The sequence below is a fragment of the Chiloscyllium punctatum genome, chromosome 42, assembly GCF_047496795.1.
Source record: "Chiloscyllium punctatum isolate Juve2018m chromosome 42, sChiPun1.3, whole genome shotgun sequence".
Lineage (NCBI taxonomy): Eukaryota > Metazoa > Chordata > Chondrichthyes > Orectolobiformes > Hemiscylliidae > Chiloscyllium > Chiloscyllium punctatum.
This window is the reverse complement of record NC_092780.1, coordinates 7,182,481-7,197,393: the sequence shown is the minus strand read 5'-3', so window position 1 is coordinate 7,197,393 and position 14,913 is coordinate 7,182,481. Positions and strand designations below refer to the sequence as shown.

The following is a 14,913-nucleotide window of genomic DNA, read 5'->3' as shown; positions in this document are numbered from 1 at the left end:
GAGTTGGTGAATCGAACAATTCAAGGTCGACAATTGTTCCTGGAAATAAAGCACAGAATTAAAAACGGTAACTTTGTTCTATGAGGAAAGAGGTGCAATATTCCTTGACCAATGTTCCTCTTATTCTGCAAGGCATACAGAACTTGATTCTCTGTTCTCTCTCAAAACTGTGATCTTGTAGGAACTGGAAACATGAAATGTGTGTGCGTTAGCATGGTGGAAATAGAAAGCTCTTTGGAGTTTCCTTTAGTGTGAAACTATTATTGATGTGTCAATAGAACGGGGTTGGAGGTATAACTACAGTTTGGGTCTGGTATTCTGATCTTGCATGGCTTGTTAGCAAAGCTGCATCTGAGTCACTTCAGACATCCTTACTCTCCAAAGAAACTGAAGGAGTCTGAGGGAGGTTTACAGGGATTCAAGGATTTTCTAAGTTACAAAGACGGAGTTAGAGTATTTTTCATTCCTTACCAAAAAAAGATTAAAAAGGGGCGGGATTGTTGAAGTGCTGAAAGCTCTGGGTAATACAGACGTTAGCTGGTTATTTAATTTGGACAGAACTGGAGGACATGAGGCTAAAATTAATGAGGCTCAAAAATGACTCAGATAATTCAATATTTTTTCCCCCTCATTAAGCAATGCACATGCTGAGTAGACTCTCATTAAAAAAAGTTAGTGCTGTGACTGCTGGCCCAGTATCTGGGAACCGAGCTGAAATACCGTCTCCCCAGTGTGCAAATGCATTCAGAGCTTGTGACTAGAACTGTATTCTCACCTAACAGCAGCATTCATGTCCTGCCTTGTTTAGCTGTCAGGTGTAGCTCAAGCTGCTCGTGCTCCTGGCTCTGAGTCAGAAGGTGGTAGGTTCAAGTCCCCTTCCCAAAATGATACACTAAGATCAAGACCAGTGCTCTAGGGCAGCAAACAGCAAACTCTCAGTGGGACTGTCTTTCAGATGAGGTAGTGAACCCAAGGTCCTGTCTGTCATCTTAGGCAGATGTAGAAGATCACAAAATTGGTATTCAGCCAATATTTATCTCTACCACAGGAAATCGTTGAGACCAAAATATTGAATATTTTCAAGAAAGATGTAGATATAGTTCTTAAGGGATCAAAAGGCAGAAGCAGGAACAGGGGACTGAGTTGGATGATCAACCATGATCATATTGAATAGGGGAGCAGGCTTGAATGGGCTGAATGGCCTACTCCAGCTCTTATTTTCTATGCTTCTATGTATCAGTAAATCAACATCACAACAGTAGATTATTTGGTCTTTATCACAATGTTGTAATTTTCCTGCATGCACCACAATAAGGCGAGGGAATATTCTGTATGTGCATAAATTGTGTTCCATGCTAAACCAGTGACCATGCTTTAAAAGTATTCCTTTGCTGTAAAACCCTCTGAAATGTCTGATGGTTATGATAGTTACTGTATAATGACAAGCCTTTTCTGTTTCTTTCTGAGCTCTGTTATATGCCTAACAATAACTGGATCCAATAGCACATTGTCGAGAGCCTTAAGCTATTTTAAAGAACACAAGACATTAAGATTTCTTTCTTTATCCGATGTTTCTAATCAACCTGCTCAGAGACGTTATTACATCTCTCTGGAACAGGTGGGATGTGAGCCCAGGCTTACTGCTCCAGGGGTAGAGACACTATCACTGCACCTCAAGGGGGCACGTAAGACAAAAAATTATTTTTAATTTAACCTATTTCTCTAAAGCAACCTGCTTTCAGATGATATTACATGTCTCTAGAGCAGGTGGGACTTGAACCTGAGTCTCCCAGGCCACGGGTATGGAGACTATCACTGCACCATAAGGCAAAGCATTTTTAAAAAGAAGTTCACTATTTTTTTCTAATCAACCTGTTCAATGGTGTTATTACACACTCCCAGGGCAGGTGGGACTTGAACTCCGTGCTCCTAGTCCACTGGTAGGGACACTATCACTGCATTGCAAGAGGGCCTCGAATGAGGAGATATACATGGACAAACTATAGTACACTCATCATTAGTGGGAATCACATATTTTTTCATGTATTTTTCTAATCAGTCTGTTCAGAGACATAACTACACACTTCTGGAGCAGATGGGACTTGAACCCAAGTCTCTTGGTTCAGGGGTACAGACTGTAACTTTGCGAGTTTTGAGAGCATTTGTAGCTCAGGTTGAGGTTCTGGATGTAGGTTTGCTCGCTGAGTTGGGAGGTTCATTTCCAGACATTTCATCACCCTACTAGGTAACATCATCAGTGGGCCTCAGGTGAAGCACTGTACATGATTCCTGCTTCCTATTTATATGCTTGGGTTTCTATGGACTGTAATTTTGCTTCACAACTGTTCCTTTAAGGCAAAACATTATAGTGCAAACAAAAAAATTGGCTGCACCTTGTCAATTAACATAATGATCACAAATCTGCTCCAGATGCTAACGTTGCAGTGAAAGGTTTGTGCTGCACCAATTTTTAACATCTGCCTTTCTTCATGTATTATTACAAACGTCCATGACTATCAGATCCTGAGGTAGGACGTCAACCTGAACCTTCTGGCCCCGGGGCAGTGGCACTACCATGAGATCCCCTATTTTAAAGAATTCATCTGGACCTCTCAATTACAGCCCAGTGACATGCTCTCGCTCCCAGCTCCATAACTGTGAAAGGTTACAGGTGAGACATGTCCAGGTGAATGCACAGTGGTAGTGTCCCAACCCCGAGTGGTCTGGGTTCAAGTCCCACCTGCTCCAGAGGTGGGGAAATAACATCTTTGAAGAGGTTTATGAGAAAAACAAGTTAATAGTAATAACAAAAACAAACACTGCACTACTGAGAAGCCAAGGACCTGCCAACTGTGAACCGCAATTGAACAGACTCAGTGGTAGAGCTTGGAGCTTGAGAGCTGGATCTGCCAGTGAGTTATCGAGATGTGCAGCATGGAAACAAACCCTTCGGTCCAACTTGTCCATGCCAAATCAGATATCCGAAATTAATCCAGTCCCATTTCCAGCATCTGGCCCATATCTCTATAAACCCTTCCTATTATTATACCCATCCAGTTGTTTCACCTGCTTGAATGTAGGACAGAGAATGGCAGGCCTGAGGTTTGAGCTGCTGTCTGTCTGGGCTTGTCATTGTCTGGACTGTGTTTACAGCAAGAACCACTCTCACTAAGAGTGCTTTTTTGTAACTCAATTCTTGGTTATCTTCAGGAGTCAGGGAAGCAATTTTCAAAGCATTACACAAAGAGATTGTACAGACAGGTGGAGCTCCCATGTTGTTCTTTGGAAGGAATAAGATAGATGAGCGGTATGTCCTCAGAAAGGCTGTCCTTTTCTGTGAGCTAATTCCTCAGGCTCTTATTGTGAGCCACTCTTGGCAGTACAAACCTCAGACATTGCACAAGGGTTAGAGATGCCAACTTTGATTGGATACATGCTTGGAAGTTTCATTATAAGAACCTTCAGCAACCACCCCCTCTGCAGTTAAACAGCCAAGTTTTCTTTCCATCTTCCATATTTCCAGCTGGTGAACAGAAGTGCTCAAAGACAATGAAAACAATAATAATTTTTCGGGCTGCAGTGAATGTTCACCTGAATTGTTTGTTGCTGTATCTTGGAGAAAAATCAGTCGCTGCTGGAGATTCGAGTTTAACCATGGATTGGTGCTAACCCCACACAATGTCCCTTCCCTAGTTGTCAATAACTGTAACAATGGGTGATGTACTTACTCTCTAACCAACACTGAATTCTCATTTGACCCAAGGAATATGGTTCATGATTCAGTTTGGTCAGCACATTCATTGTATTGCAGCATCTACAGAACTCCAGTTTCAATGCATTTGAGCTTCACCTCCTCTTGTAGCGATGAGGTGTGCACATTAAGGCATGTGTACACACTTGTGCCAATGGTTGTGAATGTGAGTGTGTGCCTATGTGTGTCTGTGTGGGTATGTATATTCACTGTTGTGTGCGGTAGATGAGGAGCAACAAGGGACAACAATTGTCCCTAGTCTCCTTTCTTGACTTGTCGATGTACCTGCACAGTGTGGGCAGAGAGACGGGAGGAATTCTCCATGAGTATGTTATGAATGCTCCTTGGTTTGTTGTTGAGTTGTCTGATTACTTTGTGGAGTTGAAAGGTTGTGAATCATGCAAGTTTGGTTTAAATAGTTATGGAAGTGGCTGACAACACTGATCTTGTTCTTGCAGCACACATTACACTCATGATTTGTACAAAAGGAATGTAAAAGAAGATAATATTCAACTTAATTTTTCTTAAAATGAGGAAAGGGGTGTTGAACCTGAAGTTAGCCATTGGTGTACAGAGGAATGAGCACAATTAGGTACCCAGAGAAGTTTGAAATGTCAAGTCTTCAGAGCAATATAGTATGGTGTTATACTTGTATCGTTTGTTATCTCTCGATCTGGCTGTTCCACTGATTTCCCGACCAACTTCTTATCTCCCATTCTCGGTGAATTTGATTTCACTCAATGCTGATGTGCTAACTCACTGCAAGTCCTGTTCACCCGATCCCCCCTGTTCTCACTGACCTGGAGGGGCTCCTAGCCCTGCAGTATCTCAGTTTCAAAACTCTCATCCTTGTTTTCAACTCTGTCTGTGGCTTTGCTCTTCCCTGTTCTTGTTACCTCCAACACCTCTCCTTATCTCTCTGTGCACTTCCAAATCTGCCCTCTTGCACATTCCCAATGTAAAGGCAAAACCATTGAAAACCATGCCGTCTACTCTGAAATCTAAGCCCCAGTAAATAGTCTAAAATTGCCTTTGCTATGTTTTTGTGAATTTGTAAACACTCATCGCAAAGTTCCAATGCCATTCTCTTCCCAAGAAATTTATTTCTGGGGAGTAATGTTCTGAATTGCACACTATTGAAAACAGACCCAGAACGCTGTTAAAGAGCTCATTGGCAATGCATGACCCATGTACTCTAATTGGAATGATTACCAATTATATTTTCACTAAGACCTTGTAGCCAAATAGAATGCAATTTTAATATTCTTATTGTTACTGATGTGTAAATTGTCCATCAATTTGTAATTTAGAAGAAATACATTATGAATTGCAAATTGCCATAAAATGCAGGACAGAATTCAAAGCCTCTGATCAGCTCTTGTAGACACATTATTGATGTGGTAGGTCCAGTTCAGTTTCTGGTGAATGCTATTGACTAGAACGTTGTTTGTGTGGGACCTGATCCTGGTTATCTTGTTGAATGCCAGTCCCTCTTAGAGTCATAAAGTCATAGAGATGCACAGCACAGGAACAGACCCTTCGGACCCACAACCCATCCATGCCGACCAGATATCCCAACCCAATCTAGTCCCACCTGCCAGCATCCGGCCCATATCCCTCCAAACCCTTCCTATTCATGTATCCGTCCAGATGCCTTTTAAATTTGCAATTGTACCAGCTTCCACCACATCCTCTGGCAGTTCATTCCATGCACATATCTCCCTCTCCCTTAGGTTCCTTTTATATCTTTCCCCTCGCATCCTAAACCTATGCCTGCTAGTTCTGGACTCCCCACCCCAGGGAAAAGACTTTGTCTGTTTATCCTATCTGTGCCCCTCATGATTTTATAAACCTCTATAAGAGCACCCGCAGCCTCCAATGCTCCAGGGAAACCAGCCCCAGCCTATTCAGCCTTTCCCTATAGCTCAAATCCTCCAATCCTGACACCATCCTTGTAAATCTTTTCTGAACCCTTGCAAGTTTCACAAAATCTTTCCGATAGGAAATGGTCATTACCCCGGCACACTTTTGGCATGACTGTTACTTGCTACCAATCAGCTGAAGCCTGGATATTGTCCAGGAGTTGCTACATGTATTGACCAACATTAGAGGGAATACCATTCATGAAACTGCTGAAGACGGTTATCCCTCGGACATACATCTGAGGAACTCCGGCACTAATGGCCTGAGGCTGTGACGATTGGTCTCCAACAGCAAGAGCCATCTTCACTTGTGCCAGATTTGATCCCACCCCAGTGGTTTTTCTCCCCATGATTCTTGATTTTAATGCTGCTTCATGGTGGCCTGTTTGATGAAATATTGTCTTGATATCAAGGGCGGTCACTCCCAGCTCATGTGCAGAGTCCAACAAGGCCTGTAATGAACTGTCAGGGCTGAGTCTGAGCATCAGGGAGCAAATGGATGGGGGAGATGATTGATCACATTGTTTATCAGTGTCCAGATGCTCTGTCCCCTTTGTCGTGCCGTTATCACATTTCCTGGAAAGAGTGAGAGGGAAACGTGCCATTCTTGACAGGACCGCTGCGAAATTCCGGCACCGTGTTTGTACAATGAAAGCGTTGAACAATTCATTCTTGCTCCATAAAATACTCATTTGTAAAATGTAAGCATAAACCAACCGTTTTTGAGTTTGTCTCCGTTGGAAATGTCACACTTCGTTACAGATGAAAGAGAGAGGAGAGAAATATTTCAAGCTGGCTTCTTGAACCTTACGCAGCGTTCAGGGGTTTGTAATGCACAGGGAAGCCGTTCCCTTGGATTAACCTCAGCATGCTCTTTAGAGTGTTTTAATAAGCCCTTTCCCTGAAGCCAAATTCAATCTCAGGCTTGAAAAAGATTTTTACTTCTGTGCATTGCAAAAATAAGGTTAAATTAAAATTAATCAATGATTACAACAACAATTTTAATTAATAATGTGGATAAACATCCCAAGGGACTTTGCAGAAGGATAACAAACAACAGGTTTATGCAGAACCAAAGGAGGCAATGTAACAAGAATTAAGAACTTGAAAATTAGAGCAGGATTTGGCCATACAGCTGCTCATGTCCACTCAAGGCCTCGTCTGATCCTCACCATCTATTCCAGTTTCCCTTTTATCCCCCTTAATTCCCTAAATACCTAAGACATCTATCAATGTCAGTCTTCAATATACTCAATGACTGAGGATCCATAGCTCTCTATGGTAGAGAATTCCAAAGATTTATATTCCTCAAAGTGGAGAAATTTCCCTTTACCTTCATATGAAATGACTGATCTCTCAGCCTGAAGTGCAAAGAGCAAAGAACATAGAAAATCTACAGCCCAGGAACAGGCCCTTCAGCCCTCCAAGCCTGAGCCGATCCATATCCACTGTCTAAACCTTATCGTCCAATTCCTAAGCATCTGTATCCCTCTGCTCCCCACCTACTCATGCATCTGTCCAGATGCACCTTAAATGCATCTACCGTGCCTGCCTCTACTGCCTCTGCTGGCAACGCATTCCAGACACCTACAACCCTCGGTGTAAAGTACTTTCCATGTGTATCCCCCTTAAACTTTTCACCTTTCACCTTGAATGCATGACTTCTCGCTATTGAATCCCTCACCCTGGGAAAAAGCTTGTCTTTATCCACCCTGTCTATACCCTTCATGGTTTTGTAGACCTCAATCAGGTCCCCCCTCAATCTCCTTTTTTCTAATGAAAACAATCCTAACCTACTCAACCTCTCTTCAGAGCTAGCACCTTCCATAGCAGGCAACATCCTCATAAACCTTCTCTGCACCCTCTCCAAAGGGTCCACATCCTTTTGGTAATGTGGCAACCAGAACTGTGCACAGTATTCTAAATGTGGCCAAACCAATGTCTTGTACAATTTTAACATGACCTGCTATCTGTTAAACTCAATACCCTGTCCAATGAAGGCAAGCAGATCATATGCCTTCTTGACCACTCTATCCACCTGTGCAGCCACTTTCAGGGTACAATGGACCTGAACACCCAGATCTCTCTGCCCATCAACTTTTCCCAAGGCTCTTCTGTTTACAGTATAGTTGGCTCTAGAATTAGAATTAGAATTCCTGAAGAAGGATGTATGCCTGAAACATTGATTCTCCTGCTCCTTGGATGCTGCCTGACCTGCTGCGCTTTTCCAGCAACACATTTTTCAGCTCTGATCTCCAGCATCTGCAGTCCTCTCTTTCTCCTCTAGAATAAGACTTCCCAAAATACATCACCTCACATTTGTCTGGATTGAACGCCATCTGCCACTTCTCTGCCCAACTCTCCAGTCTATCTATATTCTCCTGTATTCTTTGTCAGTCCCCTACGCTTTCTGTGACTCCACCAATCTTTGTGTCAACTGGAAACTTAATGATCAGACTAACAGTGCCCTCTTCCAGATCATGTATGTATAATACAAACAACAGTGGCCCCAACACTGACCCCTGTGGAACACCACTGGTAACTTTTCTCCATTTGAAGAAAGTTCCTTCAACTCCTACTCTCTGTCTCCTGTTGCTCAACCATTCTTTATCCACCTAGCTAGAACACCCTGCACACCATGTGACTTTACTTTCTCCATTAGTTTACCATGGGGAACTTTATCAAACACCTCACTAAAGTCCAAGTATATGGCATCTACAGCCCTTCCTTCATCTATCAACTTGGTCACTTCCTCAAAGAACTCTATTAGGTTGGTAAGGCACGATCTCCCCCCGCACAAAACCATGTTCCTATCACTGATAAGCCCATTCTTTTCCAAATTTAAATAGATTTTATCCCTCAGTACCTTCTCCAGCAACTTTGCCACCACTGACGTCAGGCTCACTGCTATGTAGTTACCTGGAATATCCCTATTGCCCTTCTTGTACAGGGGGACAACATGAGCAACCTTCCAGTCCTCCGGCATCTCACCAGTATTTAACGATGCCACAACGATATCCGTCAGGGCCTCAACTATTTCCTGTCTCGCCTCCCTCAGCAACCTGGCATAGATCCCACCTGGTCCTGGGGATTTGTTCACCTTAATATCCTTTAGCCTACCCAACAGAACACATCATTGCACACATAGTGTGCAACAGCCAGGAATGGATGGTTTGTGAAATAACTCTACAGAAGCCAGCATCCTGTCACAAAGTCACCTTTATTTACACATGCACTGTACTTGACACTGGTCCAATTTCCTCAGAACCACCACTTAGAGTGAATAGACCTCTGACATTCCTGCTTATATCTGTCAGCCAGAGCTCCCTGACTGGACCAAATTAACAGCCCCAATCAGGGAATTCATATTCTATATGGTTGACTGGCTGACCTGGTTAAGTGACGATAGTTTAGAAAAGGTTTGAGGTTTGGAAGCATACTGTTCAGACTTTAAGTTACCTGATCCAAGCTCCCAGTCTTTCTCAGCTTAAATCCAGCCCCATAACTTGTGGTTGAAGTTTTGCGAACAGTGGAAACAATGTTCCAGAATCCATTCTGTCAATGCCTCTATCAATCTTGTGGTTGAAAGTGATCACCTATCAATTGTCTGTATTCATGAGTCACAGGGGCAGCTGACATGGCCAAAGCAGCCAATTCAGAGAAGATAGAGATGGAAAGGTTTGACTGGGGAGGAGGAGTTCTAATGTTTAGGAACTACGCAGCATTGCCAGGATCGTCAATAGTGGAGCAATTTAAGAAATTACATGATTCGCAAGAGGCCAGAATTGGAGCAACATAGCTGGCAGCGTCCATGGGGAGCGCGGTGACAGCATTAATGTTATGAGTCCAATGTGACTCTTTGGAAGAAGAATAGCCTGCATTCTTTAGAAGAGTCATATTTGACTCAAAACTCTAACTCTGTCACTCTCCATAGATGCTGCCAGATCTGCTGAGTTTCTCTAGCAATCGCTGAATTTTATATCAGATTTCCAGCAATCAACACTGTTTTACTTTTAGCTCTGCTGCGCCTGGTCTCAGAGCTGATCTTTGGAAGCAGTCATTTCGTAAGTATCCCATTCCTAATACTGACATCTGTAAAGAGGAGTGAATGAAGACTTGTTAACGATTTGACTGTGGGTGGAGGAATTCAGCTCTGCAGGACTGTTTCAGCAGATTGCACTGTGACTAGCCTTTCTTTTTGTACTGTTTTATTTTTATACTCCGTAAGGTGCAAAGTCTGTTTCCTGATTTCAGTCATGATGACTCTTGTGTAGGCTGGAGTTCAATTTCATGAATGAAAGGACCTGTTGGTTTTTAAAGATTGGTCTTTGTTGATAGTCAAATCAAAATGTCCCTTCCTCTCACCACCTTTCCCCAGTTGTTCTTTCACTCAGTGACTATGATAATTTGGTTCATTGCCAGATACTGAACACTCTCTGGCTTTCAGACAACTGGACATTACTGACAGGCAATGCAGTGAACACCTATACTTCAGACCGTGTGTATCTGAGAGAGTGAGAGACAGAGAGAGAGAGAGAGAAAGGCACAGTGAGAGACAGAGAGAAAGAGAGAGAGATAAGGATTGAAAATAGCTAGAAGTGCACAAACAAAGGAACGGAATTTAAAAACTTTAAAAAATATCTCTGAAAATAGTAGATGAGCGGGCTGGAGTGCTACGGGTCTGTGCCAGCAAATTCCTATTCAGGAGATGTCCCTGTTCTGTTACATACAGTGGGTTAAACATGATCACTCGCAAGCCCCCAGGATAGCATTTCCTGGGAAAATTCTGAGTAGTTTGTGGTTTTCTTTGCTTCAAAGATTGAGACTGTCCAGGCAGTTCCTTCAAGCCCCCGTTCTGTCTTTCTACCCCATTGTCCCCCCATCTCCTCCTTCAACCCTGTATCTCTTTGAGGCATCTTCCTCATCTTGTGTCCTGCTCCCCAGTGGCAGCCCCTCCTGGTTTTCCCCTCCACAGCCACAGTACTTGATGATTTACCCTGTCTCCATTGCTCACTAATGCCATTTGTGGTCCATTTTGTTAATGTTTTATAAAGAGCCTTTCAAATCCCTACTCACCCCTCGATTCACCATCCAATTTATAACTCCACCTACCCCCTCCCCGCTACCATTCCCCTTTTGACCATACAGGTCCCTGGACGTGACATGGCCCCGTGAACTTGCACACCCATCCCTCAATTCACTCTTTGAGTTTGGTTTCTTCACTGTCCGTGGCATTGAATGCACTCAGATCGAAGTTCCCCATGAAACACATTGGGCTGGGACCATTCCATTTAAACATCCCTTGTCTATTATGATATCTTGACAGTGTTCACCAGGAGCACTCAAGCCATCTTCTCCTGCCTCTCTCCCCAACCTTTCTGCTGTGGTCTATCTCAGTGATCCCACCCTTGCATGGATCTTTCTGCGCTGTATAATTTTTAGATTAGATTAGATTCCCTACAGTGTGGAACAGGCCCTTCAGCACAACAACCCTCCCAAGAGTTACCCACCCAGACCCATTTCCTTCTGACGAATGCAGCTAACACTATGGGCAATTTAGCATGACCAATTCGCCTGGCCTGCACATCTTTGGGCTGTGGGAGGAAACCCACACAGACACAGGGAGAATGTGCAAGCTCCAAACAGACAATCACCCAAGGCTGGTATCAAACCTGGGACCCTGGTGCTGTGAGGTAGCAGTGCTAACCACTGAGTCACCGCGCCATCCAATTCTTTAGCTAATATAGATTGGAGGCATTGGCATTAATACAGGGAGCATTGGGAAAGGATCCAGAAATGACAGGTCTAGTGTCGTTATGAATAGTCAGTGGATAAGCAGAGACAGTCTCACCAGGACCAGTAACTAAGTTCTTGTTCATATCTAATGCAAACCATCACCGCTCCCCCCGCCCCCCCCCCCCATCTTTATTGAACCCTATCAACAGCTGTTTGTATCCCTTTCTATCACATGGTCTTTTTCTAAGAATATTCTTTATTCCTACGATATAGAATACTTCATTACATGGATGGTCAAAGTTATGTAAGGAGCAAACCAAATCAATTTCCTCTGATGTTGTAGTTAGTCACATATACAATTATCATTACTGTTTGGAAGAGTCGTTTGTGTGAAACTTGCAGCCTGGTGGGGTTTATCTGGTTTCTAGCCACTGGATACACCAGGTCAGAGTAGCTTCAGTTGACACCCTTTCCCCATTCTGTGGTGACTGCCTCAGGCTTTAGTGCATCCCTCAGTGCATATTCCAGGACTTTGGAATGGTCCCAGTGCCAGTCTGGAAACACTTAGTTATGGGCAACTCCTTGCACTGGAAGACCAGCAAGGTTCAGGCAGACTGAAGTGCGTCTTTCGTTGTGTCGATGGTCTCCCAGCCATAGTTGATGTTTCGCTCATTCTGTTACCCTGGCAACAATCCACAGAACAAAGTTCTGTATTGCGGAATTGTACAGGACAAAAACTATTGCATCCCATTCCAGACCATCTTTGTGAAGGGCATGTTTCAGGAGGGGGTGGATGACATACTCTTTGCAATCCAACCACCTCGGGGACACTCCCCTTCAAGCCATCAATGCTGTTCACCTGAAAGTTGGTAGTGAGTTCCATTTTCTTCCCACTCTTCAATACTACCTTAGCATTCCACTTCAATAAGACAATGTTGGCAATCATGGACCATGTTGGATTGGTCTGTGATTATGCTTAGCAAGATATTGCAATAGGAGAAAGTGAGGACTGCAGATGCTGGAGATCAGAGCTGAAAATGTGTTGCTGGAAAAGCACAGCAGGTCAGGCAGCATCTAAGGAGAGGAGAATTGATGTTTCGGGCATAAGCCTGAAGAAGGGCTTATGCCCGAAACGTCGATTCTCCTGTTCCTTGGATGCTGCCTGACCTGCTGCGCTTTTCCAGCAAGATATTGCAATAACTTGCCATTATCCCCTGTAGCATGTCTGACCAGGAAACCCTCCTGTTGTCACCACCTATGGCGGAAGGATTTACAGACTGGGAACTAATCTGCTTGGCAATGTCACAAACTGCTCTTCCATGACCATGAGGTCCTGCTGTGGGATTGGAACCTGACACTTCTTGCCTGCAGGTAGGGATACTACCCACAGCACCACAAGACCTCCACACCTCAACAATCACCAGGAAATGAAAAACACCCACTGCTACTTTACTTGTTAATGAGTTTGAAAGAGAGGGAGAGATAAGATTAGCACAAGGGCAAATTATTGAAGTAGACCAAAAGGAAATTAGTTTTGGCTCCAGCTACTGAATAAATTATGCAAATGAGAGTTGGATTACACAAATTAATTCAGCGGCCTCTGTTCCACATGTGTCAGAGAGATATGGGATCAAGTGGCAGCATTTTGGGTTAGAGGGACATATGAAGCAAATGTTCAGTCCTAGTTGTCCTTCAAACCCATCAAAATCTTTTTTGTCAGTGTGTGTGCACGACCTAATCTGACATTTTAAACTAATGTGAAGCAACTTGAAATGTAAAGTTGTACAATGTTGTTTCAGGAAAATGCTAACCAATGACTGGTCATTCAAAAATGAATGATTCCAAATTGTATTGTATAAAGTTGTGAGTGATTATAATGACCATGTAGTTATTACTGAGCTACAGCGGAAATGTTGGGGCTATTAATGAGGAAGGGTGTTTGAGATCAGGAGACAGGGATCGTTTAGGAAGAAGGTGTTGTTTAATGGTTCAATTCCAGCTTGCTTCATCCCACAAATGGTGGATGAGCCATCAACTGTTGAGGCTTCAATCTCTGGAATTCCTGACCCAAACCTCTCTGCTGTCTACCTCTCCTTTCTGAAGGGGCTCCTTAAACATTACTGTATTTTAGCAACCAGCTCTTCGCTGGATGGAAAAGAATAAGCAAGCTAAATGGTTTTTTTTGTGAAATTGGACTTTGTATTTCAATCAGCACAGAAGACCATAAGACATGGAAGCAGAGTGGACCATGCAGTCCATTTGAGTCATTGAGATAATGGCTGATCTAATCATCCCCAACTCTACTTTCCTGACTTTTATCCTACAACCTTTGATTCCCTTACTCAGTAACAATCTGTATATGTCAGCCTTGAATATAGTTAATGACCAACCCTTGACAATCCTTTGCAGTAAAAGATTCCACAGATTTACAATCCTCTGAGAGAAGAAATTCCTCCACACCTCTGGTTTAACTGGACAATCCCTTATTCTGAGATGATGCCCTCTGATCCGAGACTGTTCTAGAACCTTTCCACATCCCCCCCACACCACCATCGAGTCCCTTAAGGACCTTGTATGTATCAATATCACCTCTTATTCTGCTAAACTGCCCCAACCTACTCAACCTCTCCTCATGTGAAAGTCCCTTTATTTCTGGAATTAACTGAAGTGAACTCTCTCTTGTCTACCTCAAAACACCAGCATATCTTTCCTGAGAAAAGGGGTCCAAAACATTCACAGTGCTCTAGGTGTGATTCATCTTATGCCTTGTGTAGTTTTTCCATTCACTCTGAAATAAAAGCTGATCTTTTTGTAAACTCAGCAACTATAAAATAGTAAAATTTAGCATTCAGTTTGAGAGAGACAAATTTGCCGTCCATTTGCCTTCTCTGTTACCTGCTGAACCTGTGTGCTAGCTTTTTGTGATTCATGGAAAAGGCATCCGAAATCCCTCTGTTCTGTAGTCCTCTGCAGTCTCACTCCATTTAAATAATATCCAGCTCCTCTGTTCTTCTTGCCAAAGCGCATAACTTCACATTTCCCCACAATATATTCTGTCTGCCAAGTTTTTGCCCACTCTCTGTGGGTGGCACGGTAGCACAGTGGTTAGCCCTGCTGCCTCACAGCACCAGAGACCCGGGTTCAATTCCTGCCTCGCACATCTCCATGTTTCTGCGTGGGTTTCCTCTGGGTGCTCCAGTTTTCTCCCACAGTCCAAAGATGTTGGTTAGGTGAATTGGCCATGCTAAATTGCCCACAGTGTTAGGTGAAGGGGTAAATGTAGGGGAATGGGTCTAGGTGGGTTGCTGTTTGGAGGGTCGGTGTGGACTTGTTAGGCCAAAGGGCCTGCTTCAATACTGTAAGTAATCTAATCTCTTAATAAGTCTGTATCCCTCTGTAGACTCTTTGTGCTTTCCCAATTCTTGCCTTCCCACCAATCCTTGTTTCTCTCTGCAGCTTTGGCTATTCATTTTCACCATCAAAGTCTGTAAATGCTGTCAGTAA

The 14,913-nt window shown here is 43.4% G+C and overlaps 1 protein-coding gene across 19 annotated transcripts in view; it reads left to right on the top strand.

Annotated features, from left to right (window-relative positions):
* srcin1a (SRC kinase signaling inhibitor 1a) overlaps positions 1-14,913 on the top strand; it is a 525,004-nt gene that overhangs the window by 121,318 nt on the left and 388,773 nt on the right. The window lies entirely within an intron of this gene.